The sequence below is a fragment of the Colobus angolensis genome, unplaced genomic scaffold, assembly GCF_000951035.1.
Source record: "Colobus angolensis palliatus isolate OR3802 unplaced genomic scaffold, Cang.pa_1.0 Scaffold100, whole genome shotgun sequence".
NCBI classification, from domain to species: domain Eukaryota; kingdom Metazoa; phylum Chordata; class Mammalia; order Primates; family Cercopithecidae; genus Colobus; species Colobus angolensis.
Window position 1 is genome coordinate 6,383,695 of NW_012110920.1, and position 16,427 is coordinate 6,400,121.

Here is a 16,427-nt window from a genome sequence, read left to right on the forward strand (position 1 = left end):
GCAAACGTTATCAAATGCTCTTTCAAGATATTATGAACCAGAATCAGAGGGGGAGAAGGAAGTAGAGGAGTGCCAAAAATAAGATCCCGAGGGGAAGGGAGCCAAATAAGACAGAGAATGAGATGCAGTGGCAAACAGGATGTGGAGGGAAGAGAAAGAGAGGAAGAAAGAGTGAGGAAGAGACACAGAAAAATATAAAAATAGGTAGCAAGAGTCAAAGAGCAGAAGGGAAGCAGAGAGAATGGTGCAGCAAAACAGAACAAAAGTAAATCAACAGCAGCAAAGGAAAGCTGGAAAAAAAGGTGGAGAGAAATAGTCTTTCCCTGTGGGTGGGGTGGAGGCCACATTGGTAGCCATCTGTCCTGAGGATATGTCATCTACATGACCTTTCATTGAAAACTAGCCAAAATAGTTCAAGTTTCCATGTATAGAGGGACATTATCATGTCTCAGTGAAAGGAAAGAAAAAGCAAACCCTTCAATCGTCTTCCTCTCCGGCTCCCCAAACTTATTCACTAGGAGGGACTATTTGATCATTCTGGATGGTTTCACTCAGGCCCTGAAAATGAGAGGGAACACAGCCATTAGAAACCAGCTCGATGCCCACCCAATCCCCCACAGGAGTAATTTTACCTTTTATTACAACAAAGCTCAGGCAGTCATGTACCCACTCAAGTTGTAAATCTGCCTTCTTCACAGCTCAAGTTCGATTTTCCAACTAATTAGAGAAAAACAAACCCACTCCTGGGTCAAAACCAAGCAAATATCCCCATCTCTGCACAGGACCTGGCTCTGTCTTAATTAAGAGGTAAGGCCCTGGGCGCCTGGGTGTTCCTTGGGGAACTTTGAGGGGCCAGGGGTCAGCAGGAGGGCAACTGGTGCAAGAAGAGAGCCAGTGCACCAAGGAAAATACATGAGGAATGGGAGACAGAGGAGCCTTCTCCAAAGCAAACTTTGCTAATTTACACGCTTACTCCATAAGGAGACATTGCAAATGACAATGCATGAAGAGACAGAGTCCTCAAGACAGCCTAACTATTGGTACACCCTGAACATCAGTTACAATTAGGCGAGGTACTAAGAGCCAGCTGACAGTGGTTCCCAATTCTTAACTGAAGAGTTCAGGTAGGAGCTGAGAGAATAACAATAGCTAGAATTTACTGAGCCAATCATTTTTACATCCACCATTTTATTTAACTCTCACAATAACCCTATCTAATAGACATTCTTCTAATTATTATTCCCATTTTACTGATGAAGAAACTGAGGCTCAAAGAGGTTACATAACTGGCCCAAAGTCATACAGTGAGCAAGTACAGAAGTGGAAATCTGAGCTTGCAACTGACTCCAGAGCTGGTCTCAGCCACTCTGTGGCCTGCATTGCTCCAGTAGCAGATGGATCTGATAGAACAGCATGTTGGCCCTGTGTACTTGTGAACATCATGCAGGATGGAGAGAAAGGGGACAGTCCTGGAAGCAGGGACTCATAAGCAGCCTCAATCCAGCTGGGAAGGAATCGGGGTTTTGAATAGGATGGTAAGAGTCCATGTCGCAAAGATGAGGCCAATTTACCCTATTGAAAAAATTTTGAGCTTTGGGATAAATGGTACAGTCACTGGCTGAGACAGGAGGTAGCATTATTATGGGCAACAACAAGTTTAGGGAGCTCTGTAAACTTTTCTATTTCTCTTTATGAAAGCAAAAGACCATAAAATTATCTATAATTACTGAGCCATCAGCACTTAATTACAGCATCTCTTGCATGGGCCAACATGGCAAATGACTCCACAGCACTAATGAGTGTCCTGAGCTCCTCTTCCTATTCCCAGCTTGACCTGGAATACACTGGCACGAACAGCCCTTCCAGTCCACTCTGTACAGCAGAGGCATCAGAGTACAGGCTATGTGGCCAGACAGACCTGTGTTCAGATCCTGTTCCCACCACTCACTCACTGAGGAACTTTAGACACTATTCAACTTCTCTGAGCCACAGTTTCCTCATCTGTAAAATGGGAGCAGTAAAATACATCAGTCCTGGGGAATGTCGGGATAAAATACAAAAGATAAATGCATAACACCTAGGACAATGCCTAACGTATAATAAGCACTCTTTTAAAAAGCTATTATTATTGTATATTTCCACCCCTTCATCTGACTTGTTTGAAGCTGAAAGAGGAAGAGGCAAACCGAGTGAAATTGCTTACATAAAAGCCTGATAGAGCCTGGCTATTCCACCGAAGGCAATAATTATAAAGCTGCTTCAGAGCACAGAGAGTTCCAAGAATGGAATCCACATTTGGAACAAGTTCATTAAAAAATTGCTTACTCATAAAAGCTACTATCGTTATAGCCTGACAAATGGAAGACACGACACTGATAAATAAGGAGCCAGCGGTCAACAAGACTACACCAAGAGTCCTTTGATTTCTCTCTTCCCCATCCTTCAACTGTTTCTTCACCTTTTATGGGCTTATAATGACAAGTTCAGGTAGGTTTCATGTGCTGTTTACTCTGAGTTTTCTTCAAACTCCAAATGGAGGGAAGAAGCCTCCAGGCTTCTCTACTTAGTCTCCCAGAATGGAATGAGGCAGGCTCAGCATCCAGCAGGTCTGGCTGCCACCTCTTTGCACCACAGAGTCAGCTCAGGCCTTTCCTCACCTCCACAGCCTATCTAGAGACCTCTGAACCCTCACACCTGTGCATCAATGCATCCCCTCATGCCTCATGGGTCCATTCCAAGGAGAGTGTCCCGCTGTTTTGCAGGACACTCTCCCAGTCAGTGTCCTGCTGTTTTTCCCTCCCAGTCAGTGTCCCACTGTTTTGCCCCAGCCCAAATAGGTCACATTCTCAGTTGTGGAATGAGTCCGTAACAGAAAGTCAGGAGACTGGGATGATTATATGCAGTCCAGATGCTTACTAGCTGGACATTGTCACACAGCTTCCCTGAGTCTCAGTTTTGCTGTCTATAACGTGGGGATAACAATACTTCCCTCACAGCGTTCCAGTAGAGGTTAAATAAGTTTATAGTCACAAACTTGCCCTATGGAGTGTCTGACACTTGTGGCAGATGTTGCAGTTAGTCAGTAGCAGTAATTTAGCACCCCATATCTGAGCTCCATCCTGTGATCTTGGGTATGGGGGTGGCAATGAAAAGGGAGGAAAATGCCCACAAGGGTCTACCCTCAGAGTTTTGACTCACCATGCAATCAAGAGACTTCAACATGCTTTCAAAGAGTTTCTAAGTGCAGATGCAAACTAAGGAAATGGGGTGAAGAGAGTGGGTGGTGGTACCTTCCCCTGCACTCACCTACCTCTGCTCTGCCCCAGCCCTGCAGGACTTGACTATGTCTTGTTCCCTTGCCAAAAAAAAAGGACAGCAACATCAGACAGGAAGCAGCTTAGTGCTTTTACAGAGCCTGGGGCCAAACAGACATGTGCCAGCATTTACCAGAAACCATGGTAAATCTTATAAATTCTTACATAACAAAAGCTTGTAATCTCTGAGTCCACATATTCCTTTTTCAAGCAAGCCCCACCTACTTGACTACTGTTTTTCAGGAGGTTAAAACAAAAAACGATGTGTCACTTAGTTACACAAATGAACAGCCAATTTGGACTTTGAAAAACTTTAAGTATTTTTGTAAAAAAGGAACGAAACACTAAGTAATACATTTTCGGAGCCAAATCCTTCCAAAACAAAATTTCCTTGAGAATTGTGCTTCTGCGCATGGGTACCTATTCCTCTCAGAGACATGAAAAGGCTTGTTTGGATTCAAATATGGAAACGTTAGGCTTTAGGCATCCACTCTCTTATTCTAGAAATATTTATTGAACACACACTATGTGGAAAGCATCATACTAGGTGCTGCAATACAAAGATCAAAAGGTTCAAGAGATAGAGGCAAGCTGCCTCTAAACTAAGATGCTGTTGGGAACCCTCTCTGGTGATCTTTTTACCTGACTTAGCAACAGGTCATGGATTTAATTAAAGTCTTCATTCTACTGATGATTACTCCAAACTTACACTTTGATCAGAAGATAAAGGTCAGTCCCTCTGATATCACTGTAAGCTTTTTGGAGGGATAAGAACGGGGTCTTTGTCATTATTTTTCTCCAGCACCAGATATAATGCCCGCCCCATCCCTAAGAGTCACTTTGCCAGGAGTTGGGCAGGCCTCAGCTACGATCACTGTGGCATTCTAAGCAGGTACCACTGACAATGTGACTCAGTTTGTCTAAGCTGCTGTTTCATCATCTGTGAAACAGAGATACTTCTGATTTGAGAAGGTTAGAAGGAGGAACAAAGCAAGGGTCTGGAAGGGGCTGGCTAGGAAACCTGTCACGTAGCCAGAGGTCAGCACGTCACGGGAACTCTTAGTGTTAAATGTGGAACCACCCAGTGTCCCCTGGGAGGGAGCTTGGTGACACTGGCGGCAGACAAGGATAGTAGAATGGGGACAGTCAGATTCTACAGCTAAAAAAATTTAAAAAAAGAAACAAAGGCTCAGGTGAATTTTCTCCCCATTTCACTAAAATAGTATGCTCTAAGTCTGAGACCTTTTCCCTCCTGTCTGTTGCCTGAAACTCATTTCTCCAACAGAGATCTAAGCCACCATAAATCTCATCAGGGGTCAAAATGGCTGACACAATTTTAACTACAAGCAACCACAGCAGAAATGGCGTCATTATTATCCCCAAGGGCTGCTCTCTGCCTTTTCTAAGGGACAAAAGAAAAAGTCATATTTTTTAGCCTGAAAATATGTAGTATTCTAGAATTTTCAGGGGACAAATTCAAGAACCCAGAAGCACAAAAACTGTGAAAGGAAAGTATGACCAGTCATAAAGTGAGCACTATTTCTACTTATAAAAAAACAAGCAAACAAACAAAAAACTCCTTGCTGCCATGCTACCCAAAAACCTAGAAACACTCTTTCTAAATAATACAATCAGCTATGCCTCCAATCTCCCGTGACTCTCGGTTTTCTACATTGTATAACCAGGTCTCGTCTACGGCACTTGCTCCACGACTGAGTCCAAATGCTTTCCCCTGGGGAGGCACAGTACTGCAATGTGATTCTGACACTAATCACCAGAGTCAGTGCAGACTTCACAGATGAAGGGCACAGCCTCCAAAAGACTGCCTCACTTCAGCCACCAGCCACAAGTTCAGGGGTCTTCAGACATCTGGCTGCAAATTTGAGGGTTCCCACAGCCCCCTCAAATTCAGTAATTCACTAGAATGACTCACAGAACTCAGTAAAGTGCTATGCTTAGGATAAAAGTTTTACATAAAAGGTATAAATCAGAGCCAGCCAAGCGAAAAAAATACCCAGCGCAAGGTCTGGGAGGGTCCAGTGGAGCTTCCATGCCTTCTCCCCATGGACTCAGGTTGGTTCACCCTCCCATCACATTGACATGTTCACCAATCAGAAAGATCATCTGCACTTTGGTGTCCAGCCTTTTCATTGGGGTTTCATGATGTAGGTATCACTGATTGAATCATTGGCCAAGTGGTTAAACTCCATCTCCCAATCCCTCCCGGAGGTTAGACCAATATCACATGGCTCAAAGCACCAACTCTCTAATCACACAGTTGACCTTTCCAGCATGACCAGCCCCCATCCTGAAATTATGTAGGGGCTCACTGTGAGTCACCTCATTAACATAAACTCAGGCATGGTCCCAAGGGCTCACTATGAATAACAAAAAGTCTTATCACCTGGGAAACTTAGAGAGTTTGTTTAGAAGTTCTATCCCAGGAACGCAGGACAAAGGCCAGATAAATGCTTCATTATATAAAAGGAGAGAAGGCTTCAGCATCTTAGATACTAACAACCTAGACCGAGGCTTGTCCGCCTGTTGTCAACTTCAGCAAATTAAACTCTCCCTCGCTGACTCCTCAGTCTCTCCATCGTCTGGTACCATTATGCCTGGCCAATCTCATTCCACTGTTCCCCATCATAAAATCTGCATCCTACCCCTCCTGATCTATCTCAATCTCCCCACACAATTTATGGAATACTGAGATAACCTCAGGGGTGCACATGAATAAGGCCTGAGCGTGGACAAATGAGACCAGTAGGACAGAACCAACACTAGTATTTAAAAGTGAGCAGAGAAAGAGAAGCCTACGAAGGAGTCTGAAGAGGTGGGGAAATCCAGCCGCTGCACGTGGTCATGGAAGCCCAGGAAAAGAGTTTTTCAATATGCAGGAAAGGACCAACAGTGTCAGCCACTGCAGAGAGGTCGAGGAAGATAATGACTTAAAAGTTGCCATTGGATTCAGCAATAAGGTAGCCATCTACAATGTTGCTGAGAGCAGTTTCAGCAGGACATTAAGGGCAGAAGCCAGCTTGCAGTGGTTAGAATACAGAATGGGAAGTAAAGAGCTGAGCAACAGATACAGATGCCTTTTTAAAGAGAATGCGGTTAAAGAGAATGCGGTGGCCGAAAAATGCCATGGGACCAGCAAGGAATTGAATATACAAGATGGAAGGCTTAAACATGTTTAGGTCCTGATAGCGAGGGAGAAAAGAGTTTGACAGGGTGAAGGGATAGGGAAGAGAAGGGGAAAAGTGATCAAGCCAGGCTGCTAAGGAGGTAGGAGAGAAAAACTCCAGAGGACAAGAAAGAGGATAAGCTCAGACAGAGAGACAATTCTGATTTTTCTTCCATAAAATCAGAATTGAAGAAAAGAGGAATGGTGGCAGATGTAGGTAATGTGTAGGTTTAGTGGCACTGAGTTAAGGGGTTGGATGTTTCCATCTCTGGGTTCCACACTTCTTGTGAAGTAGGAAGCAATGTCAAATGCTTAACTTGTGAAGGCCAAATATTTGAGGAGGGGAGAAGAGTGAAGAAGGCATTGAAAAGCTAGTCTAGAGAACTAGAGAGAGAAGTGACTAAGGAAGCCCAGAATGATTATAGGAGAGTGGCAGGGAGCAGTGGGGTCTGGGAAATAGGAGACGGTAGTACAATGAGTCTACAGATTGTGTGGGTTTCTCTATGATATGCAGCAACACTGGCAGAGAAGGCTGATAGTTTGTTAGCTCCAGGGTTGAGGTTTTGCCATCAAAGTATGGAAGAAAGCCAACAGGGCAACAATATTAGCAAAACAGAGGTTGAAGTAAAATGCAGCTGAGAGGGTATGATATGAGAGGGTATGATTGAAAAGAGAGAGAGAGATCAGTGGTCTGGGAGTCCGTAGTTTTGAAGTAGAAATAATGTCAATGATTGAGTACAAGCAGTAGAAAGGTAGAAGGTTGTGGGAGGTGACCTAGGGGATGACAAGGTCCAGGTGGAGTGGACGTGGTGAGAAGTGAAAATTCAGAAATGGGGAGTTGAGTGTTGCTGGGCATCCTCATGAGCCCAGAAGAAGCCCAGGATGAAAGCAGGGTTCAGACGGAAGGAAAGACTGTAACATATGCTGGTGTCATTAGTGAATGGGGAGAATGACTAAGAGAGTGTTAGATGAGGAAGAGGAAATGCAGAATGGAAATTACTAATCAGAGGCCTATGGGCCAACTCAGACCAATGGCCAGGTTTCATTTGGTTGTCACGGTGTTTTCTGTTTTTGGTTTACTACCTACCATTTAAAAAAAATCAGGAAAGTTCATATAAAAATCTAGATTCTTTGAAAGGCTGGTCTTAAAAACTATAAAGGTCTGGGAACACAGGGCTTATCTCCTTCCACTGTGAACTGTGGAGCAACTGTGCCCTTTTTGAGCATCACGGGGTCTCCAGCTCACCACTGACCCCCCTAGGGCTTGTGTCACTCATTTAAGAGGCAGACCTGCCCTTGTAATAGTTCACTGGAGACCCTTTGGAGAGCACTGGCAACGCCAGCGAGCTTGAGCCTAAAAGGGTCCAAGACTTCCATGTGAATCATTTGGGGAGTGAAGGTGGGGAGCAGGGATGGTGCCAACGCCAGCTGCTGATGCTGAGATGCAGCGGAATTAGCAGTCTCCCCTTGAGAAGGCTACAGAGAACACAGAACACTTGAGGGATAGGGAGTTCAGATGAAAACGCAGAGGGAGCAAAGTGGTCAAGGAAGAGTCTGAGGCTACAAATGAGTTTATTCATCATGGACATTCCAGAGGACAGACATAAAAGTGTTGGTAGCAGCTGGGCCAGGCAAGGGGAAGCACAGGGTGATGGCACAGGATCGGAAATCACCTGGGGAAACATATTTCAGATGTAAGCATCTAATGAGAAGTCTCAAAAATGTCAAGCTAATTACTCTTTGGAGCAACCTGGTGGTTGGGTTGGAGTCACTGACCTGGACCCTGGGCACCCAAATTGCCTTGGTACAGAGACCTTTCTAGGACAGCTCAGGAATACCTAAGAATCACCCCAACACCAGGTCACTGGGAAGTGAGTCAGGGTAAATTTCGTATCCTCTTCCTCTGCTCTGTCCATGAGTCACAGAAGTTCAGTAGGAGGAATCTCAGTCAGATTTGACACCAGTTATCCCAAGCAAGAGCCCTTTTTGTAGCATTCTTACAACAATGAATTTAGTTGCCTTGGGGGCTACACAATGCCCTGACAACCAGGGCAGAGAGGAGCAGAAAGGGAAGATGCCAAAAACATGCTGTGTCTATGTCAAAATTTCCCCGGAATTTGGTTCCAGATACAGGAGAAAAGAGTACAAACTCTCTACCTTCTCCTCCCTCATTACATAGATTCCATCGCCATTACTCTAAAACTCTTAGCAATACATTTCTAACAAACTAGTATGTATTAAATAGACTATTGCATGCAGGTTGAGAAAGTTGATCACCCTATTAAAGGGCTATTTTGAAGTAAATTGGGTTCCAGGTTCTAAAAACCCAACGTGTAAACTCTAGCACATAGCTCAGCAGTAGCGTGAAGGCTGCCTATATACTAAAACCAAATTTCTGAAAGCATATAAAAGTTTCAGCTTGTTTTGTTCAGGAACACTGTCAATCAAGGCACCCTGGCTTCCACTTTCTGACAATAATGACCCATCCATCAAAGATGTTCATCTTTGTTCATCTTACAAATAGCTTCTTGCCCACCCCTCCCTGGAATCAGCCCAGGCTCCTCCTGCAGTCCTTTGGGAGATGTCAAGACCCTATGGACATGGTGTGCCTGTGGTTTTCACTGCAGGCCTGAATCCCTAAGTAGGGGATTATTAGGGTAAACGGTGTGAACTCAAGAATCAACAGGGCGATAATGCTGATCAGTGGGTTCCCTCATTCTGCAACATAGTGACACATCCCATAGGCTCTCTGTACCCTTCCCCTCTCAATAGCTTGCTATACAATCTTCAACAAACTCAAAGAGGTCTGTGATCTGGATACAGCTTTCCATTCAGATTTCCAATTGTAGATTTTCTTCCTCTTTTGCCTTTTTGCTGTTCTCCTCTTGTCAAAAAGGAGCAATAAAAGGAATTGGAAAACTCATACTTTCTTGTCTCACTTCAGTATAAACAAGAAAATGTCTTATTAAAAAAAAGAGGGTGGAGTGGTAGTGGGAGGGGGGAGAAAGGTGATATTTAATTTTATTGGGGAGAACGAATCATTGCTGGAGAATGCCTGTGGCTAAATGAGACCATCAAACCAAGAGCAGAGCGGCAAACCGCATGCACAAATATGAAGTAATATCTTTCTACTCTGAGGGAAGCTGACACTCAATTTCAGAAGCTTCAGGCAAGCAGCCACAGCTACCTTCTTGGAACCATTTACAACTGCTTCTACTCTCTGCAGTGAAAGCTTAAAAATGCAAATGAAATGGGGCCATTTAAAGAAAAATATCCCTTCTAACTGTGCTCTGGGAAAGAAGAAAAAAAAAACCTATAGCTCAGAGGGCAATCTTAAAGTCAATGAAACTCGGCGGTGCTAGCTGATGCCTCATTCTGATGGATAATGTGTGCTCTGCTTCCCCCTCCTGAGTTTAGAAGTATTTAAAGAAAAGAGTGGAATCACCCTGTTTAGGAGATTAATTTCTTTTCTGAAAAAAATGTCTGTTTTTGCTATCACTTCTGGTTTGATGAAGGGTAAAAAAGCTTATTCTAAATGTTTGCTGCTGAAAATTACCAAAGGCATGTGTGTGGAAGGGAAGGATGATGGGAACAAAATTCTGAAGAGATCAAGTCCTGCCCCATCTCCTTAGGCAAATCCATGCTTATGTTATCCTGGAAGCCATTGTAAACGTATTCCTTCAGGGACAGAGATTCTAATAATATGTCAAATATTTTTTGAACACTAAAAACCAAGGACTGAGCTTAGCACTTTACATGAATTATCTCACCTTCAAAATTCCCTCTCCCCAGCAAACATACTCATAGTAGGTCCCATTACTCTACCCGTTTTACAAATGAGACAAGTAAAGTTAGGCAGATCAAACAACTTGCTTACAGTGAAATAGCTGAAAAGTGGCCTGGCTGGAATTCCAGTTCAGACTGTCAGCTCCAGAGCCCAGAGCTCTGTGTGGTCCATAACATCCTCTCAAGGGATGTTCATTTTAATTCCACACACTAAGCCTCACCAAATTAACATAATTCAGGAAATGATGTCTCACTTTCGTTTTTTTTTGTTTGTTTGTTTGAAATCTTTGCAAAACCACTGCATTGATGACACAATGTAGTCAGAGTTTGGTGCAGGCACTATAAACCTAAGGCTAAGGGAAAAAGTGTGGTTGGGGGCAGTTCACCAAAGGACACGTGGCACTTCATCCTCTTCATGTGCTTAGGATATAATTGGAAGCCTGTCTCTGACAAGCCACTTAACTCAATAGAAGCACCTACACTGATCTGGAACCTAAATTTTTCTTGGTGCAGCTCAAGTCCATTTTCCCACTTTACGATGAGGTATTTGAGCCAAGCTACCAATCTCACCATTTTCTCTAATTCTTAGGTGAAGAGTGCAATCCGAATCTGACAACAGGTAGAGCAATAAGAACTCTCCTACACTGCTGGAGGCAATGAAAATTGATAGAATCATTAGAAAAATAGTTTGACATTATCTCAAAAATTCAGAGATGTGTATATTATGTAATCTAGAATTCCCAACCTTATGCATGAGCACCAGAAGTCATGCACATGAATGTTCCTAGCAGCAGCGTCTATTACAAACTTTTGACAAATGATCTATTGAAAATAAATTAATTACAGTTGCATGCATGTATCAACATGGATGAATCTTATAAGCATAATGAGCTGCAGAAGAAAGTCACAAATGAAAACATACCACATGACATACATGACATTGAAAACAGACAGAACTATACTATGCTGTTTAGGGATGCATAATAGGTAGTAAAGCTATTTTGCAAAAAAAAGAAAAAAAAAAGAACAGGTCATCACAAAAGTCTGAAGAGTGATCATCTCAAAGAGGAGGGATGGGGTAAGGGCACCTGACAGGGTTGGGGACTTCTAAGATATTGGCAAATTCTCCATATTGAACCTGCATGGGGACTAGAAGGATATCCATTTTTAAAATATTTATTAAATTGTATATAGTAAAATGCATATTTGTTATATAACATGGTCTTTTGTATGTACAATATATTATATATGAATATACTCTTGCATATGTTAATGCATATCAAGAAAGTATGCAGCCTTACTCAGTCTGAGTCACAGAGTGAGCCTCTGTTTTCATGTGGAGTTACAGATGGTCTGAAATCATTGGGATTGCTTCTTACCCTGAAGTGTTTCCTAGAACATGTCACCCTGAGACTGTCCAGTCCCGATTTCGATACTTAGAGTTACATAAAACTCAATACCTCGCACATAAGCCCATTCCTTCTTCTTTGTTTAGGTTTATTCCATAGACAATGGAGCCCCTGATTTGTTTTTCAACTGTGGTAAAATATATATAAAATTTACCATTTTAGCCATTTTTATGTGTAAAGTTCAGTGGCAGTAAGTTCATTCACATTACTGTGCTACCATCCATCTCTAGAGCATTTCATCTTCCCAACCTGAAACTCTATACCCATTAAATAACAGCTCCCCATTGTCCTCTCCCCAAGTCCCTGGCAACCACCATTCTTCTTTTTGTCTCTATGAATTTGACTACTCCAGCACTCATGTAAATGGAATCATTATGATATTTGTCCTTTTGTGACTGGCTTATTTTACTTAGTGTAATATTTTCAAGGTTCATCTGCATTGTAGTATGTGTCAGAATTTCCTTCCTTTTGAAGGCTAAATAATATTCCATTGCATGTATATAACACATTTTGTTCATCCACTCATTTGTGGATGGATGGTTGGATTGCTATGACCTTTTGGCTATTGTGAATAATGCTGCTATAAACATGCATGTAAGCCCATTTCTTCTTGACTGCTAGTTCGTTTTTCCTTATACTCAATTAAAATTTGCCACCTTGTAACTTCTGCCAGTTTGGTCTTCATTCTACTACCATAACTTCTTGCAAGGCAAACCCTCTCCATTTTCCTTACAGGAAACCTCAAATATTGGAAGACAAACGACATTTTAGTTGTCTCTTCTTTAGCCCAGATATGACAGGTTCTTTTAGTCTTTCAATCATTCCTCATGTAACATATTTTCCAAGCCCTTCACCAACCTAACATGATTCTCTGGACACAACTTAGATCATATTTGCTTTTAGGAAAATCACATGTCACTATTGTTTCATCTTTTGGTTATGGTCCAATAAAGAACCCTTTATGTAAAAAGCCTTTCCTTTTTCAATATTAGCATCTGCAAAACCAGCTTTCCCTATTCTATCATTGTGCAGTTGATTTTTTTGAGCATTAGTGCAGTAGATTAACATTTATATGTGTTAAGTCTCATCTTCTTGAATCTGATCCAGACTTCCAGTCTATAGAGATTACTTTTAATGTTTTCCCCATCACTCTATTTCATACAAAAAAAATGGAAATCATATTTGTTACTGTGTTCCTTCAAATTATTGATTTATATATTAAAGATCACATAGTTATAGCAAAAGTAAGCCTTACCAGCCTCTCCTTCCAGGTTATCAGCACTCTTTAAATACCTATATTCAACCAACTGGAAATCCACTTAACTTCAATATTGCCTAATTCAGCTATCATAGTCTTATCCACTAGAATATCATAGAATACCATGTCAAACATGTTGTGGAAATAGAGATATTCTAGGTTTATGGACCTTCACAGATTTGCCAATGTAGTCAGTTCATAATGGGTCAGTTTATGGTAGCAGTATCCATACTGGTTGCTAGAGGTCACCTCATTCTTTTCTAAGCATGCATAAAGCATGAGTTTAATGTACTGTTGAAGAATTCTATCAGATCCAAGGCCAAGTTTTGTTAGAGGTGGCTTCTGAAACTCCTTTTTCCCTCTTTTTGAAAATTAGAAGCATATTTTTCTGTTTCTAGTATTCTGGGAAATTTTCCATCCTTCGTGATGTGGAAAACAAGAGTTTTGAGATTTCATCTACAAATGTCTTTATTATATGAGATCTAGCCACCTGGACATGAAGACTGTGATCTGATTCAGAATGACTACATATTAATATCTCCCCACCCACCCTTAACTTATAGATTCTAACTTCTCTAATTTGACCTCCTCCTCCTCCTCCTCTTCCTCCTCCTCCTCCTTCTTCTTCGTCTTCATCTTCGTCTTTGTCTTCTTCTTCTTTAAGATGGAGTCTCACTCTGTCACCCAGGCTGGAGTGTAGTGGTGCAGTCTCGGCTCACTGCAACCTCTGCCTCCTGGGTTCAAGCAATTCTCCTGCTTCAGCCTCTCAAGTAGCTGGGATGCCTGGCTAATTTTTGTGTTTTTAGTAGAGGCAGGGTTTCATCATGTTGTCCAGGCTGGTCTCGAACTCCTGACCTCAGGTGATCCGCCTGTTTCGCCTCCCAAAGTGCTGGGATTACAGGAGTAAGTCAGGGCACTTGGCCTCCCTATTCTTGAAAGAGATTGAACTTCAACTCCCACTGAGCTTTCATCTTCTCTCATTTATTTGTTAACTTGGCAATTTCCTCAAAGAGTTGGTCCATCCATTCTTGATCATTTTCATTGTTTTTCTTGTACATTTAAGCCATTTTGTTGGTTGAGAGATTTGCGATCCACAATAGAAAAGAAGGAGATGACAGATACCCAAGCACCAAACTGACACCAGGTTTTGGTTGCTTCTTCCACTATATAATGGAGAAGGTCTCTTTACTCTAGCTATGCAACTACTGTTAACATTGGCATATGGGAATGGAAGAAACTGCATCACATCAAAGATGTCAGAGGTATGTGAACCAGAGCAACTCCATCTTGAATATGAGCTGGATAAAATAAGACTGACACCTACCGGGCTGCATTCCCAGATGGTTAAGGCATTCTGAGTCATAGGATGAGACAGGAGTCCACACAAGATACAGGTCATAAAGACCTTGCTGATAAAACAGGTTGCAGTAAAGAAGCCAGCTAAAATCCACCAAAACTAACATGGGTGACCTCTGTTGTCTTCACTGCTACACTCCCACCAGCACCATAACAGTTTACCAATGCCATGGCAACATCAGGAAGTTACCCTATATGGTCTAAAAGAGGGAGGCATGAATAATCCACCCCTAGTTTAGCATATAATCAAGAAATAACCGTAAAAATGGGCAACCAGCAACCTTTGGGGCTGCTCTGTCTATGGAGTAGCGATTCTTTTATTACTTTACTGTCCTAATAAACTTGCTTTCACTTTACTCTATGGACCTGCTCTGCATTCTTTCTTGCACAACATCCAAGAACCCTCTTTTGGGGTCTGCATCAGGACCTCTTTCCTGTAACAGATAGACATGGACATCAGCCCCACTCATTGCCACTTTATTGACCTGGGGAATATCAGGGCTCAGTATCCTCATATCTCAAATGAAGAACTGAATTCAATCTTTCAAACTGAGGCAATACTGACACTTTGCACAGGGAAATTCTCTGCTGTGTGGAACTATATCACATTCCATAGATTGCTTAGCATCCATGATTTGGGGATATTGAATGCAATTGTGCCCCTTGGTCACTGTCACTGTGAAAATTCCAAACAACCATATACATATCGAAATATCCCTGGTTGAGACCCACTGGTATGATCTCTAATGTCCCTTTCAGTTCTGAATTTCTGGACCTATCATTTTTTGCAGAGAGATGCTTTGAAGTTTTCAATCATTAATAACTTTATGCTAAGTTTTAGTCAATAACATATTACATTATTGGAAGTCATTTTCTGGATGAAATAGAGGTGGTCTGTTCAATTACAGCACACATGCAACATTTTAATCCAATTTTTCAAAATTAGCAGGAGTAACTAATTACAAATCTAGACATTAAGAAAAACTGGTACACAATTAATCATTTAAGACAATCAAATGAAGAGCCTAGATGAATTTTAAAATGTTGACAAATTCTTATTCCAACATCACAATAAAGAAAAGCAAGCTGCTAAATCTATGTATTTTTCCTTTGTTTTAAAAAAGTGAAAGCCTAACCAGTTTCTTATTCTCTACTGTAACTTGAAATTCTTCTGCAGATCAAAAGAATTTCCCCAAATACAAGAGAATTATCTTTCTGCTCAGAACTGTATATTTGCCTTCTCTCAGAGCAAATAATTTAGTCCATCAACACTGTGCCTTCCAAGGAGGCTTATTTTTTATCCTTCCCCTTTGCAATATTTCCCTGTCCCCACTCTAGTAGCACACACACCAGCCCCTTCCATCATCCCTACCACAACTGCCACTGGCACCACCAACACTACCACCACCCAAGGAGAGCCAGAACAATGACTGGCTTGCCTCCCCTCAGCAGAAATGGGTATGACTACTCAAATGCAATACAGGGGTCTTTACAGACAACATGCTCAGAAAATGTTTTCCTAGCAGAGCAGAAGGCCACCCCCTACCTCCCACCAAAAATATCTGGCCCTTTTCAAGGCTTTCTGAGCAAGTCCAGACAGACAGAAAAGGGTTATGAAACTGAAGATACCTCTTCATTTTTTTTCTTGGTAGGAGAGTGAAAAATGGGGAAGGAATAATTTTACAACAATGAGTTCTGTCGGGCTTCTTTTCCCTTTCCAACTCTTCTAGGATCTAGCATCAGCAAAACATGTTATGTCATGCTCTGGTGAGGAGACAAAAAGAGAAAGAATTCAAACTGCAATGGGTGAGGCTTTAAGATGCTTGGCCTCTCTTATTGCTATTTATTTCCCTTCTCACTGGTTTTGGGAAAAAAGAAAAAAATGGCAAATGGCAAAGGATTTGGGGGCTACACCAAAAGAAAGTGAAGGAGCAGAGTATGTGAGAAACTGAGATTTATGTACTTGAAGCAATTGGAAGTCCAGCCCAAACCTCAAATCCATTTTTGTTTTTCTGCTAATTATCTGGCATAGAGAGCCAGCCCTGGGGCAGCTGCTTCCTAGCAAATGGATCCAGGTCTCCAGTCTGGATTGGGACCAGACTTTGGACAAAGGCTATGAA